The 14,571-nt window shown below is 45.5% G+C and overlaps 1 protein-coding gene across 1 annotated transcript in view; it reads left to right on the plus strand.

Moving 5' to 3' along the window:
- Positions 1 to 5,702: 5,702 nt before the first annotated feature.
- NSMCE1 (NSE1 component of SMC5/6 complex) overlaps positions 5,703 to 14,571 on the plus strand; it is a 176,119-nt gene continuing 167,250 nt past the window's right edge. Inside the window, exon 1 of the mRNA XM_078664194.1 lies at positions 5,703 to 5,864. The gene's annotated coding sequence lies outside the window, so the exon portion shown is untranslated. The remainder of the gene's footprint in view (positions 5,865 to 14,571) is intronic.

A 14,571-nucleotide genomic window follows, 5' to 3' on the forward strand; every position in this document is an offset into this window, starting at 1 on the left:
GGCTTCATCAAATGTTGCATAGGAGACTGTGCAAATATCCTGGCTTAGCCAGTCATTTACTGAGTTGCCTCTGGGATAAGAGAGGTGGTGGATCATTCGGTATTTGCCTGCCTCCTTTTTTGGAACAATACCTAGCGGAGAAATAATAAAGTTACTTAAAGGGGTGTTATCAAATGGGCCTGCTATCCTTCCTAGCTGCAACTCCTTTTGTATCTTCTCTGCAACTATTTCCGGGAGTTCCTCCGCTGAGCGAAGGTTCCTAGATGACCTGCCTGCTAAAGGACCACAGTAAGGTATTTTAAACCCTTCCTTGAAACCCCAAAAAAGTAGTTCCCTCTCCTGTTCCTTTGGGTAATCATTCAAAAGTGTTGCTAGCAATTCAAAGTTTATTGGGGAGGGACCTTTTGTTATCCAGCCCAGTCTATGGCTGCCCCATGAACGTGGCGCCAGGTGCAATTCTAACGAGGGCTTTGCATGCCAAAGCAGGATGGTCCCCGCTACACTGGGAGCACCCATGCCGAAATTTGCATTGAACCCCCCAGGTGCAATTGCCTGCATTGAACAGGCGACAGGTATTGTCCCTTTGTTTACGCTGCAGCAGCTGCTTGTACCCGTCCGCCACCTTTGGCTCTCGAAATGCCTGCTGCTGCTCTTGGAGCGGCTGCTGGTGCCTCCCCATTATCTGCCCCTGGCCTAGCACTGACCCTGGGGAACTTTGTGTTGTAGCCATGCCGCCCTCACCTTGACCCCCTTGCTGCCCTGCTGCCAACTGCCCCACGCCAGCTGGGAACCCCACCGCCGCCGAGGGCTGCTGACCCCTGCCACCATTGAATTGCCCATTTGTTAGCCCATTGCTGCCCTGTGTTGGCTGTCCCCCAGGCTGTATGGTGCCAATTGGAAAACCCGTGCCTGTCTGCTGGCTAGGCCCCGCCTGTGTGTACTGGACCCAACCGACCCCAATTGCTGTTGCAGCGTTTGTCCTCCACCTCTCTGTGGCTGCATGGGACCAGTCCACGTATGTTACTGCCCCCCGCCACCCAGGGGGGACTGCTGGCAGGGCCCCATTCCAGCACCTGGATGCTGGAACCCCTCCATTGTTCCATTCCCCGCATACATAATCCCGTGTTGAACCTGCACCTGTCCCACTTGATGCTGTGGGAAGCTTGTCACTAATTGTTGACCCAATCCGTATTGAGCATTTGCGAAGGAATGTGCCTGTGTGTTATTTCCCTGCCAACCCTGCCCTGATGCTGGTGCTGTCCACTGCTGTGTCCCAACCCCCGCCCCCACTACCCCTGACCCATAACCTGCTTTGGACCCCATCTGTTCCATCCATTCCTTCGCCTCTCTTTGATCCCACGACATCGAGGGTGACTCTTCCATGCGTTGGCGGAAGTTCAGATCGTATTGCAACCACCCCATGCCTCCATGGCGCCTGAACCTGTCCAGGATAGCTTGGTTGTATCTACTCAATGCTGGACCTTGCTCCGGGAACTTCTCTAACATTATTGCTGCTAATAATGCAAAGGCGTCCAACCAGTTATTAATGTTCTCCTCAGGCCACATCCTCTTCCTATCCTTACTCTCTCTGCTGGGCCCAGCTACCCGTAATGTGTCCACCCCCCTGCGCACATGGTCCAGTAGAGTGAAAATATCAATAAATTCCCTCTTCCAAACTTTCTCCTTAACCTCCAGTGGGATATGCCATGCTTCTGACCGTGTCCCGTTCGGCCCCCCCTATCCCTACCTTATTTGACGGTGTATTTTTCTCGTCGCTATCTTGGGATGCATTAGACACGGCACCCTTTCCCATGGTAGTGGTGCTACTTCTAACAGCTTGAGCTGACACTTTCTTTCCCACCCAGCCTTCGCCCCCATGTTCCCTATTCCCCCCCTCCCAGACTTGTATTGGGGACCCATCCCCTGCTCTGCCTGCCGCTCTCCCATCCTCCACCAAAATCACCTCCCCATTCCTTTTGCCTCCGCGCTCATGCCAATTAGTGACAACCTTTTTAATTATTTCCGACAACTCACCTAAGGAACCACTTTCTTTTGTTAATGCCCCTTCTTTACTTGAGTTGTCTTTGTCCTCTCCCAATTGCCTATTTGGCACAAACGCCCGCAAAATTGCCGCTGCCAGTGAGTCCTCCCCCATTATTGCCTTTGTTGTTATGTCCTCTGTAGGCATCCTTGCCTTTTTGGCTCCTGCGACAGAGCCGCCCCGCCCCCTTGCCTTCTTTTCCATGCCCCGCTTTTCCCCTTGTGTCGCTGCATACGAATGGCCATTAACCGGAGAAACGTCCCCTTGCCACTCATCCATGTCCCTGCATTGTCCACCACCTTCCGGGTGAGGTGATTGCATTTGAGCCATAGCCAGCTCCCAACCTTCCCAATTCTTTGCTTTTGCTGTCGCTGCAAAGCTGGCCCACAGCTGCTGCGCATCCTGGCCGCCACGGTACTCCAGTCCTGGGGACACCCCGCTAGTTCCAGCCTCTTAGTTCGCTGCTAGCTCCAGTGCACCGCTGTGAAACAGTCCCTCATCTCCCATCATCCTCCGACACGTCCTGGAGCAATCCCCTTTTGTGGCTGACCTAAAATTGAAAATGGTGTTACCCTTCAAGTGGTAGCTGTGAGTCCCTATTTCGCGTGAGGTAGCTGTCAAACTCGACTAGTGCCCCTGAATGAGCTACTCATAATTCACCAGGGAGGACATGGTAGCTCTGTAAACTACACCCGTTAATCAAATTACATCATTAGGCATCTTCGTTTCCAACGTTGGCCACCATCGCAATCTGTGTGCCCCCGGGCCCATTCATCTATCCCTTTTATTCCAGTTGAATTCCGCATGCTGCTTTAACCACGGTATGGCCCTTTGAATTGTAGTGTGTGCTAACAAAGCAGAAAACAAAGCGTGCCTTCTGCTCTTTAAGAGTACGGCCGGCTGGAGCGAGGCAGGGAGAGGGATTGCGATCTAAAAGGGGGACGCGAGTAGCCACCTGAAAACGCTGGGCATCCCCAGACACAACCTCTGCCCGCCAAAGCCTAGCAGGAGCTGGGGGACACAGGGACCGTATCTGAACAACCCTTCACAGGAAGATCCACCCCTACAGGAACAACTTCCCCGTATGCCGGCATCCTCTCCTAGAGCGTGCCGACCCCCTGTCTTTCTAAACTTACCTTCTGTCCAGTCCCGACCCCTTATTCTTGTCCTGATCCCTTTGTCCAGTCCGTTACCTCCGCCACAACTGACACCTCTTTGTACGTTCACTCAGCCACTGACGGTCGAATGTATGCAGTCCTTGCTCAACTCTACAATAAAATCACATGTTAGCTTACCACATGCGCTACTTGTACCCACAGTTGTACCATCCTCTGGTGCACTACTTTATTTATGCCGCCCCCAAATCCAAGGGGCAGCTTAGCCTTGCGTGCCTGCGCAACCCTTTATAATCCTCCTTGGCCCCTTCCCCAAAATCCCTGCCACCCATGTACCCCTCCCACCCATTGGCATTGGTGGAGGCGTGCTGGGGAAGGGGGCACAGGGTGCTAGGAGGTCACCACCTCCCAACCCCCCCACCCCAAACACCCGGCCTAGGCCTTGCACACTCCCCCCAAGGCCAGAGGAGGGGGGGGCAGCCTGGACCCCCCTCCCCTTCTTTGAACGCTGTGCTCCTGTAGTCTTGCAACTGCCACCAAGGCCAGAAGGGGGGGCAACCTGCAACAGAGGGCCACCCACAGTAGTTTACCTCCATGCCTCAAGAAACCCTCCCTCTCTTACAGCCTAACTTGAGTCTGCTGAGGGAACACCATCAGAGTCTGCGTCTTCCGGGGATTTGAGCGCCAGGACTAGCGCTTCCCAAGCTTTCGCCTCTTCTAATACTCTCTCGCTCCGTATTCTCCTGGCTATTGGCTGTCTGATCACCTCTCTCAATATAAACCTGTGATTGTCATCAAACGGGATTTGTATAGCCTTCCTAATCCCCTGTGAGAGTATTCAGGCGCTGGGGGTTCTGCTGCTCGAGTGGAATTGGTTGAAAAACCGGGTCTTGAGTTATTTCCTAAATACCTGCAGGGAGGGTGAGGTCTAGAGGTGGAGGGGGGTGCTGTTGCAGGCCTTTGCAGGTAGGTTCGAAGAATAAGCGCCTATCAGTCTTACTTCGGCGGATACAGGGGTATGGGCGAAAAAGGAGTGCTGGTGTCTGGAGGGTTGGTGGATGCTTCGGCAGTGGTTAATGTATGCTGGTCTTAAATTTTGTAGGCATGGGTTAGCATCTTGAATTTTATTTTATTTAATTTATTTATTTTAAAAGTTTTATATAGCGCTGGCTTAAACCGTAGGTATCAGAGCGCTTCACATACACCCTGTAAAAAAAACAGACGGAAATTGCATTACATAGTAGGCAGGCAGTAAGTAAGCAAACCAGGGATTCAAAAAAACAGCATGAAAAATAAGGTGGTTAACACAGTCCGGTCACCAACTATCCTTGAATGTATAGAGAGAGAGGAGTGAACTCGCATATTGAAGTCTAGGTTAGTTGATGTTGGTCAGGAAAGTATTTGTTAAGGAGATGGAGTTTCAGGTCACAAAGGAATATCTCCTCAGATCCCTGCAAGATTTTAAGAGAGAGTTGTGCGAAGAACTCAATTCTGAGCTGAATGCATCCTTGGAGAGCCTTCGCTCAGATATCCAAACTAAACTAACTTTACTCCAGCATGAAGTGGGTTCTGTCGGCACCCACACACTGTATCTCGAAGCTAAAGTGCAAGAGCTCGGCCATCGCACTGGCCAGACAGAGGACTCATTGAAACTCCTTCATACGAAACTCCAGGACTCCATCCTAAAATATAAGGACTTGGAGATTAGATCCCAGAGGTACAACATTCATCTACACGACCTGGAGGAGGGCGCGGAAGAGCCAGATTTTAAGGCTTTTGCTACAGGCCTATTCTCAGAACTGTTGGGCTCTTCTGGCATGAAAATCAAAATTGACTGAGTTCACAGGGTGTGGTCTCCAGGCCATGGAGGAAATACGCATTTGAGAGATGTGCTAGCAAATCTCCATTCTGGTAAAATGAAGGAGACAATCTTCCAGGAGGTCTTGGAAAGCTGAGGACATATCCTTTCAGGGTGCCTCTTGCAGTGACCTGACCAGAATTTAAATCAGTGACAGTTCGGTTACACGTAGGCAGACACCTTAAGTGTATTGCATTAACCAACCAAGCTGTAGTGCCATAAAAAAGCATTTCTGACAGATACATTTAAATTGCATTTATTTTTCATTGAAGGTGTGTACATGATATTTAATACGCATTTACCAGTAGGTGAAACTCAACAAAAAAATTACAGAATCTTTTGTTTTTTTAGCCACGTTTTGACTCCGCCTCCACGCTGGCTGATTACGCCTCCATTGTAACCAAGATAACAGTTCCAAGCTTTCCTTTATGCACGTCGACCACGGGTCGCCACCCTGGAAAACAAGAACTACAATGACTTGACGATCAAGCACGGGAACAGAACTAGATCAGAGGACAGCTGGGCTGTGGTTATACCGGCTGAAACACACTGGCTCCACAGCCAATGAGCTAGTCAGAGTTTTGGGCAACACGTTCGGATTGGCTGAGGTACCGCCAAAGCTCCAATCCTAGCTCATTTCACACACTACTAATCCCTCCCACTATATACTAAACCGCGGGATGTTTTCATTCGACCCGGAAGTGCAGGCACAGTGCACACTTGAATGAGTTGCAATGGACAGCATGTGTAGGCTGTGTTGAATTCACGTTTCGTTCAGGGTGCGTAGTTTACTGGCGCGGACATTGCTGAGGTCGCGGTCCTGAACTCCCTCATTGACATCGCTGCCTGGGTAATGAATACATATTTTCCTCTGGTTACTTCTCCATATTCATATATTGTTTACAGTCAAAGATAGTGTGTGTAGGGCCATTTAGGTTGCCTGCTTGTCAACGTAGCTACATTGATATTATAAAGTTCCATAGTGTGTCGGAACCGAACAATTAGCCCTGTCCAGATTTGATCAATTTTATACACCAGTGCTTTAATGTTTAAATGAGCAGGTACTGGTAGCTGCTGAGTAGCTGCACTTTCAGCATGTGTCCAATACACATTTTGGGAGCGCAGTGGCACTTATCGGTAGGAACCAGGTACTCTGGGGTAGTAATTACCTGCACTTTTATTATTTAATGTCAGTCTTTCTTGCGCGCTATGTACCTGCAGTCACTCCATGAGTTCAGCCCATTTCTACGGGTCAACTGTGAGCGGCCACCTATGCATCCTGCTGCAGACCTTTACTCCTGCTCTGCACATGACCATTTACACGCGCTCAACCACAATCACACTTTCAGCTGTTAGCCAAATATTGTGGCTCAGGTGTAACATGCTCTCATTCGCGCGTTACCCATGCTACGCATCTATACGCGCATTCACAACGCTGCACGAGACGTCATACCCGTATCCACCACTTTCTTTCTTACTTGTGGCCAGGTTTGCCATTTTAAACGCGGTTTTATAAGCACTGATTGCCAAAGCAACAAAATGTAGCCGTGCAAACAGAAAGTAGATACTGTGGGAGTCCACGGTGACAAGAAACTAAGCCATTTTATTCTGTTTTTGCAGTGTGTATGTAAAGTGCTCTGATACCTACGGGTCAAGCTAGCGCTATATAAAACTTTTAAAATAAAAGAACCAATAGGAACTCTGTGTAACTGTCAAAATATTCCGTTTGCAAACACTACATTGCAGGAGAATTCTTCCGATACCCCATATCAAGCAACGGGAGGTAGAGACCATCCCTGTAGAAGAAAGAGAGGAAAATGCAGTTGAACTTTGTAGAATATCATAACAGAAAAAAAAATCATTGTTTTATTCCACGTACATAATAACCTCTGAGGTATCCTAAAAGCAAAAGTAGTGAGAGGTCGCCGCTGAAAAAATTAGACACAAGGCACTGTTTTAGTGCTTGGATTGCTTAGCGCTTAGAAGTCCCACAAGTATGAAGGGTGCAATAGTTCTATAACTGCTTCTTCATAACAGGCACCATAAGAGTGAAGTAGCACCCGTGCTGGAACTGAAATGGTAGCTGCAGCCTGGAAACCATGCTGCAAATCCATCCGCAATCCGTGTAGTGTTGGAGTCTCTTCTAGGGCTCTGGACGGCTTCACGGATTGAGCTAGAATGGACAACCTTCCGCACGCTCTCCCTAGAGAAGGGGCCTTCGAATTGGGGGTCAGGTCCTCCTAAGATAGCCTCAAGTGATCCTGTTGGGGTGCCTGGCTCTGGCCAAAAGACATTTTTAAAATGGTAACAGAACTTAACTGCAATGTTTATATAGGCATAGACATTTTTAAACATTGCCTATTTAATACAATAACTAAAAAATGTAAGGGGGCCCGTAACCTTTTATTCCCGGTGGGTGAGCATCACAAAGTTTGAAGACCCCTGTTTAGAGGGGCCGAAGTTCAGCAGTGAAACTCTCAGCCCAACACTCCAGAGAGCTTTGGCAGCGGTCATGAGAATGTTACATTCATTGGGGCCACATTCTAGGGGGCTGTCTGCAATATACACATACATTACCGTAGCTTCATGATCTTCTACCCCATGCTGCGACCAGCAGACTCCCCTCTTCCTTTACGGTTGTTAGTCCTACAAATCTTTTTTCATCTAGTTTGTATTTTTCACAAAGGTTTTTTATATTAAATGAAATGACATTTTTATTGTATCAATTAACAAAAATTGTTACAAAAAGTTTCCTATTAAATATCCTCAAAACTTGCTTACTACAGTTACAATTATTAACTGCTTTACAAATTTGATGTACTGCATCTGCTTAAACAAATCCTGCGATGCAGGTCATGGACAATAAAGACAGTAAAACCCATAAATCAATTGTGAAAAGAAAAAAAGAATGCATACATACATTTAAAAAAAAAAAAGGGACTTTCCCCTGTGTGCAAACGTCACGAATTGGGCAAAATCATTTAAAATTTCCAGATAAAAAAGCATTCAAGGCAGACCTATTTTGGAACAAAAATTTCAATAAAAATGCAGAGTACATAAATCGAGTGATGAGTAGCAAATCAGAGTCTGGGCAAACCAAATGAGCAGTCCTGAAGTTCTAAAGTGCAATGTGCATTACTTAAACGTTCTTTAACTTTATGTGCAAATTTGGCAAACCTAGCCAGGTCCATCGGGATCTCAAGGCTAAACAAAAGTTTCATAGCATCATTGCAAGTATGTGTTCCATATTTTAAAAACAGTGGCCTCAGTTAAGTGCGACGTGCATGTATCAAGCAATGGCATATGCAGACCAAGTGAACCATGGATTCCTCATGCTGATGACATAATCTGCAAGTGGTGATCGCCTCTAAGGATTTCCAGCGCATGTTAATATCTTTTATCGGCAAGGCCATAGCCTCACTGTTAACATTAGCTTTAAAATGATCTTATTTAACGCAGCATCAAGATATGGCTGCCTTAGCTGATCTTCATAGGAGCTTGCAAGTATCCCAATGTTGCTTTTGGAACAATTTAATTCCTTCATGTCTTCTTCCTTGGATAATGATCTGACTTGTTTTTAGGGCGAGCCCTTGCAGTGCTCGCGCAGGCGTGCCGTTTTGTAGGGGTTTTCAAAATGGACCTGGCAATTCCACACGCTCCTGCGTGTTCATTTCCTAGGTCCATTTTGATTGGACTTTGCGTGTGTGTTGTTTTCTAACAGAACATGCAATAGGCCATACGCGCACCAAAGGCCATATGTCTCTCGGCCAGACACGGGCGCAATAATTGAAAACATATGCTTACAGTGGCGCACACGCACCACTCGCGGGCCTTATTTTATTTTTTTTACTATAGCGAAAGCGATCGCTTTTTGTGCTGCTTTGTTTTTTTTTTGCCTGTGTTGTAATCCCAGCTCCAATATTCAACAATGTGTGATGCTGGGTAAATCACTTAATGGTCCTGTGTCTCAGATTTGCAGTTACCAGCGAAATGTAACTGTAAATATGTCGAGTGTCATTAAAAGGTGGAAATCCATTCATTTATACCCCACCACTGCTCGGCAACTATGTGTGAACTTTATAGCTTTCAATACACTTCTAAGCGCACAAAACACTGCTCCGTCCTGCGACAGTGACCTGATGTCTATTACCTCCTGTAGCTGTTTCTAGGCTGACATAATATTTATCCATGCACCAGTCCTAGCCTGCCCGGGGAAGGTGTGGTGGTAGCTGCCGGCAGCAAAGTGCTCTGGTGTGTCAATGGAGGGGGAGTGCGGAGCCCAGCGAGAGTCACGGGTGAGCACACGAGATCTGCCTTCGGAGGGAGAGCCCATCAAACCTGGGAGAATAGAACATCTACTCACGCACCAAAATGTCCTGATATTTAGAGGTTTTACTTCAGTCGCAGCACTGAGAAAAGATCCTGTTCTCAACTAGAAATCAGAATAAAGACATAGCGATAATATAACTATAGCTGCACCTCTTTGTCCTTTGCCAAACAAGAACCGACCGTCCTCATAAACGCTCAACAACCACTGACCTACTCCTTGCTATGTTGGACTCACCAGTGTGATCTTTGGCATAGGTGAGTGTAAAGAAGCTCTGAGCGGCTGGCGAGGAACCCAACGACTGTTAGGTTAGTAAAAGTATTGGTGAGGAACATTCCGTATATAATGTGCCAAGCCAAAACATTTGCACAAAAGAATCACTGAGCAACAAATGTGTTCTTGAAATGTTTTCAATCAAGTATTTTAACAGCATTACGGCTCAAAGCTTGAGTTGAATAAAGTCCAACCTTTTCTCAAAAACGTTCAACAATCACAGACATTGTTAGACCTGTGTGAGGCTCATCGGTGTGGTGGTTTTAAGATTGGGCAATGTTCGCAAAAGCTTTCAGTGCTGCCTGTTGTAGTTTAGGAAGGTGTTGTGACATTTCCCTGCACTTACCAGGCAAGCATGCCTTTCCACAACGCATGTCATATTAAAACATCGCCGAGTCAAAAAATATAAAGCAATATTGTATAAATACATATGGCTCTAAGGTAACTTTAATACATAGTTTCGTTTACAGTACAGCAACGCATTCAGGAACCATGACAGCATTAAGCCGCTTGCATTACATGTACGAATCCTCCCGACACTTCTATTACATGATTAAGTCACTTGTACTGTATTACAGTTGAGCATTCAGAAAACTATAGCACAGAGACGTGACTCCATTAACCTCCAGTGCGGCAGGTTCCAGAATGCTGAGGGTTGCAGGAGGTGTGTTTTATTGCATAAAGAGGTAATACATTTTTTATGGGTGCACTGAATTAGTATGTACAAGACATCCTATATTCAGTTTGCAGCAAGAAATTATCTTCCCCGCGACAGGTGCATGATTCATTGCTGTTTTCTCTGAGCTTTGCCATTGGGCTGAATTAACTTCAAGATTCTATTCACCCTTCTCCGCCGCATTCTCCTATTTATGACTGACTAGCGTCCCCTCCTTCGCGGCTGTACACTTTCTATTTTCGGCTCATCTGAAAGCTGTTTTTTTTCTAATAGATCATGCAATGGAACCGGCTGAAAACGTCAGTGGCAGTTATGCTGAGATCGATTAAGGCGCCTCTTCTTTTCCGCGGAACATATGAATATAGTCATGCTTGTTTTCTCTTGCAAGAGATTTTGTATTAGTTTAATAGTCCCTAAATTCTTCACAGTTAATATGAATTAAACTGTGTAATTTACGCAAAATTAATATATGCTTGAGGGACGCCAAGACTTAAATGACATTGTCAGCAACAATGTAACACATTTTCCACGTTTTAGGTTTATGGAAAGACAACTGATTTACTACTCTACAGAAAGAAGATGGAAGAGTCACTGCATTGTTTGCATTCCTTAGGGGCCACATGACACCCTGTTGCTTCACTCCCCTCTGCCCGCCCAACCTCCCTGGACGTTCCAGCTGCAGGGGAGGGGGCTTTCTGCTGCTGCAGGCTTCTGCTGTCTCCCGGTCCCTTTCTCCAGTGCTTTCAATGGCGAATTGGTAGTGTACGTACCTGCTGTGAGCTCAATCGCTGGCAGTGCTTGCCTTATCAATAACATTGCTTTGCTCCTTAGAAATGCCAGCCCCCTTTCCCTGCATTGAAGTCGGATAGGCGCTCCGCATCTCCCGAGAATATATGGCACTATCCAGGGGCGCAACTAGGTCTTAATTTCGGGGGGGGCTAACATGGCAGATGAAGGGGCGTGGCTAATGTTAATCAATGGGGCGGAGCTAAAATGGCAGATAATCAGGATCGGTTAATGCTCAGGTCAAGCTGAGAAAAAAATGTGGTGAATTCTGCTTTTGAAACTGGACAACAATTAAAGCACACATTTTTGTTAATTTGATGCATTTATATGCTATTGTCTTATGAAAAAGGAACAGAATGTACTGAATTAAAAGGCCAATTTAATATATTTTACTACAAAGCACTTTAGGAACACATTATAACCAATTTTCACAATGCCATTTCAAGGCGACGACCCTTTTTCGGCAGTTCATTGACAATTGCTTCTATAGGAGGACAATGTGCACGTGAAATGTTTATCATTGCAAGTCCAGAGAGTCGTTCTTGCCCCATTGTTGACCGAAGATAGGTTTTCAGTCTGCGAAGACAACTGAAGCACCTTTCTGGAGATGCGGTTGTCACTGGCAAAGTGGCAAATAATTTTAGCAGGCAGTATATGTTGGGATAGAAGTCAATGTGAGCATGAGTTAAGGTATCCATTATATTCCCTGGCCTTTCTTCAATAGGTACCTTCAGCCATGTCATTACCCACATGTCATATTCATTTTTAAGATCCTCGCGTGTACCAGGTAAATCGTCCTCATATATGTCAAGAGCATCCTTCAAATTTTTAAAAGACTCTTGGGTAACAAATCTTGGTACCAGATACTGCATTGTACAGGCCTTTTTCACATGCTGGCTGAATCTTTCTGACAATTCATACAATAAATTGTCTATAAATGGTAAAAATATTGAAATCCTAAAGTAAGCTTCAGGATCACTAGTCTTGTAATTGGCCCGTTGTGTCTGCCTGCCAGTAAGGCGTGGCATTGTCAGAGGTTCCCCTCCTGTGGTTTGGGCTTTAATGAAAATCTCATGAAATGCGTCTTCAGCTTTGTCTCTGCTTTCTTGAATCACCTGCTTGACTGTTTCAATCTGTCCTATGCACTCCAACATATCTGTATTAGGATTTTGGAGTGCAGCTGAAACAGGAAGCAGTAGCCCAGAAAATCGTGCCAGGATGTGTAATGCAACAATGAAGTTATGGGACTGAACAGCTGTGAGAAATTGCTCAGCCTTGGAAGAGGCATTGTGATCTTGCCAATCCGAGATCTCTAGCAAAGAGTCAACCACAGCTGGGTACATAACAACAAAACGAACAACCGATGCATTCCTTTCAACCCACCGTGTCTCACATAAACCACTTAACAGTTTCATTTTTGTATCTGGCAAAGTAGCAAATTTCGCCTTTAGGACAGCCATCCTTTTTGCAGAGCCTCTTACAAAATTAGACACTTCTTTAAGTGTTGAAAGACAATTACGGATTTGACGTATTTCACATGAATGTCCAATCACAAGATTCAGTGAATGACTTCCACAATGTACATAAAATGCCTTTGGCACACGCTCTAAAACTAGCGCTTGTGCACCTTTAACAGAACTTTTCATTGCAGCACAACCATCGTATGCTTGCCCACGTATACGATCTAAATTCAGGCCATATGTTTCTAAGGAAGTGAGAATTTTCTTTCCAATTTCAACCCCTGTTCCATCCTGAAGCTCTTCGAAGCCAAGGAATTCTTCATACACAGATGTACCTTCTATAAAACGAATTACTAGAACAAGTTGCTCGATAGTGGCACTGTCAGTTGTTCCATCTGCTAAAATGGCAAAAAATCTTGCATTGTTTGCGCGCTCCACCACTCTATTTCTCATTAGAATGTTACAAGCAGAGATGATATCATTCTGAATCTTCCAACTTGTATAAGTTGCATTAGAGGGACACGTTGCCAGATGCCATGCCAGAACTTCATCACCAGCTTGAAGTCGTAGGCGCAGAGCAGCACGGAAATTGCCATCATTCTCTTCGGGTTCCTTTGAAGTAATAGGTTGTCCACTGTCTCTGTGTCCTCGAAGAGCTATACCTTGTTTTGCACAATGGAGTACTGATTCCACTATTGGCACAAGTCGTTTTCTGTTTTCCAAAATAGTTTTCTTCCAATTGCTCTCGATCATAGTTGTAACAGCAACAGACTTTCCTTCAAAAATAGATGAGAAGTTAGCTGCCGCTGTCATACTCTCTTTGTGATACAAGGAAGAAGCATGGAAACGAAAATCACTTTGAGCATGTTTCCATTTTGTTATGGGCGGAAGCACTAATTTCCCCACAGCTTGATGAGAACCTCTTCCAACTTCTTTACGGGCAAAGAATATACACATCTTGCATAAGGCCCCCTCAAGTTTAGCACTGTAGGCAAGCCATGGGCGATAGGTTTTCAACCATTCATGTTGAAAGCGACGTGCTTGATTTCCCTCTTGAACAACTGGAAACTTGTATGATGTCTCTGGCGTCCAGGAAGAGTGCAAAAGTTGGTAGCGTAAATCATCTGGGATTGATGATGAAACTGTGCTGAGTCTTGAGACATCTATATATACTCCTATATCTAAGATGGATGAACTCTTTGACTTTTCCAAACATGGACTACTATTCGCTGGCATACCAGTGGTTGTATATGCAGGAGACTCAGAATGAAGAAATGCTGAATGTTCTTCAGGAGTGTAGCCGGAAGCTGGCAGGGCAGGTTCTTCACCTGAATCAGAACATGCTGTCAAAGGGTCTTGAGCGGCTGGCCGACGAGTGAAAAAATCCTCTATCTTTCGCCGCTTAACATTTTGTGGTCCAAAGCCTCTGGTGTTCGGCATCCTGCTGTATGCGGATAGCGATCTCAAGTGAAATATAAAAAAGGCCCTCAGGTCACTTACTTAATTATTACAAAACTACGGGGGAAAGAATACTGTAATTTTGTACAATAAACCAACATTAAAAAGCCAAAAAATACAAGTTAAACACCCAGTACCTCTCTAAATTATCCTAAAACTCTTTAAAGAAGCAAGCTAGAAGTAGCCTGATTTTCTGTACAATTATGATACCACACACTTACCACATGTCTAAAACTTCAATGAAATGGCTGGAATTTCTTATAATATGAAAATGTCCAATGCAAATCAGCCCCAAACAATTATGCAAAACCATCTGGATACATAATTATAAGATTACAGTTTCTAATGTTTGACGCAAAGACTTGTGCCCTCTATGCTTTCAATGTACGCTTACCTATAGAAAGAACAGGCCTCACAAATATTTAGGCCCAGATTTACTAAGCTTTCATGCACCACAACTTGGCCAGGGAGCATGTTGTGCTGTGTTGCATCAAAGGCAGAGAGCAGAAATGTGCGATATTTACAAAAATATGACACATTTCTGCTGTCTCCCTCAACTGGTGCTGCATAGTGCCAA

Source organism: Lissotriton helveticus, chromosome 10 (assembly GCF_964261635.1).
Source record: "Lissotriton helveticus chromosome 10, aLisHel1.1, whole genome shotgun sequence".
Lineage (NCBI taxonomy): Eukaryota > Metazoa > Chordata > Amphibia > Caudata > Salamandridae > Lissotriton > Lissotriton helveticus.